Below are 1,856 nucleotides of genomic sequence, written 5' to 3'. Positions count from 1 at the left end.
GTGTTGGATCTACTGGAGGACGCACAGGTGAATACCTAACTAAACTTACCTATTATAGATTAACTTAGTGTTGTGCATACTGACAGTTTGTGTTCTTATTTGATAGTTCATCTGGACGCCGTACAACGATGAGGTGATAGGTACGCTGCTAGTGTATTGCACGTTTGGCCGACATATTTGGAGGGCTTCTGTCCCGCTCATATGTCTCGATATTGTCGAGCACCATGCCTCCGAGCGGGTATTTTGTCAGTTTGGCCTGCCGTAGCCTATAGCGACTCTGCCTGCATGGCGTGCTTTACATTATGAGAGGGATGATCGGTCCAGGGCGGACGACACATTTATGGTATGGCTTAATGAGCAGTTGGGTACTTGGGACAGGCGAGGGGACTTGACCCCACCTCCGCAGCACTTTCCTATTCAACGTTATGTGTCATGGTACCGCACTGTTTCCCGACTTTTTATCGGGAACCTAGTTCATCAGGCACACAATCGGTACGTCCCATACGTCGGGAGACACGAGGCCCTAGTATGTTTTCTGTTATTATTAGATATATACTTGTTATTTATTGCCAAATATGTAGTTTATATTTTTTACTTTGTGCAGGCGATTGGATTGCATACCATCTATCATATGGGGCAACAGATGCAGAGTTATGTCCACGATCCTATGGCCATACAGGAGTATAGTCATCGATTCATGGATGTGGCTACCCAGACACTGCAGCGAGCTCGATCGGATCAACGTTTGGCACACGAGGCTGATTATATGGACCCGGTGCAGTACCATCGAGGTTGTGGTATCCCACAAGCTGGTAGTGCCCGACGAGCTGGTCGTGGGCGGAGAAGAGGTGGTCCCCAGCAAGGGGGCGTTGAGGCTCCTACTGATGATGTTGTTGCTGATATGGCAGGTGGCATGCATGAGACGGACATGCCGTTTTACAGTCTTGGAATTTATCGCACTCCAGTGCCATCGCAGGTGACCCCATCGAGTCAATTATTGATCACGGGCTCGGATATTCAAGGAGTGGATTGGGGTAGATACTTCCTAGGCCCGTTTACCACTATTAAGGATCGACCGACCCGAGATTTTTATAGTGGGCGCCGACTGAGTTATGGCTCCACATCACATGCGCAGGTATGAATTTATTAGTATTGAATTTGAATTTGTTTTAACTGTAACTTATTTATTTTCTTTAACTTTATTAATTTCCTTTTTAAGGCTTCATGCGATGCAACGACAGATGACTACATTCAGGATCTAGAGACGATGATGGTAAGACAATATAAATTGTTGTGAATTGTTATGTAGTTTTCTATACTAAGTTTCAAATTATTATGTAGCCTTCTACTGGAGCTGACAACACCACCGATACATGTCATCCTGCACCGTATCCGGCTATAAGGAGACGACTTGATGATGATGATCCTGATAGCGTACCCGGGCGGGAGGGGATGCGCCCCAGGCCAGCGGCTGCATTGAGACACACCGGATGCGGGACACATTGACATGGTGTAAATAATATTTTTGTATACATTAACAACAATATTTAATCGAATATGCCCATTACTTTTTTTAGTTCTCCATTCATTTGATAGTTTCATAAAATAAAATTTAGAACAACACAAGCACTTAAACTTAACTTCCACTTCAATTAAAATAAAATTTAGTACAACACAAGCACTTAAACTTAACTTTCACTTCAATTAAAATAAAATTTAGTACAACACAAGCACTTAAACTTAACTTCCACTTCAATTTAAATAAAATTTAGTACAACACAAGCACTTAAACTTAACTTCTACTTCAATTAAAATAAAATTTAGTACAACAAACAAGGAAAACATTACTACAACAC

General features: G+C 42.5%; 1 long non-coding RNA gene across 1 annotated transcript; it reads left to right on the top strand.

The window, feature by feature from the left end:
• Positions 1-1,044: 1,044 nt before the first annotated feature.
• LOC138884102 (uncharacterized) lies at positions 1,045-1,394 on the top strand. The gene is made up of 3 exons (XR_011404215.1): positions 1,045-1,135; positions 1,220-1,273; positions 1,342-1,394. It is a non-coding gene; the product is annotated as an uncharacterized lncRNA (long non-coding RNA).
• The last annotated feature ends 462 nt before the right edge of the window (positions 1,395-1,856 follow it).

This window comes from Nicotiana sylvestris, chromosome 12 (assembly GCF_000393655.2).
Source record: "Nicotiana sylvestris chromosome 12, ASM39365v2, whole genome shotgun sequence".
Lineage (NCBI taxonomy): Eukaryota > Viridiplantae > Streptophyta > Magnoliopsida > Solanales > Solanaceae > Nicotiana > Nicotiana sylvestris.
This window is presented reverse-complemented; position numbering and strand designations above follow the sequence as displayed.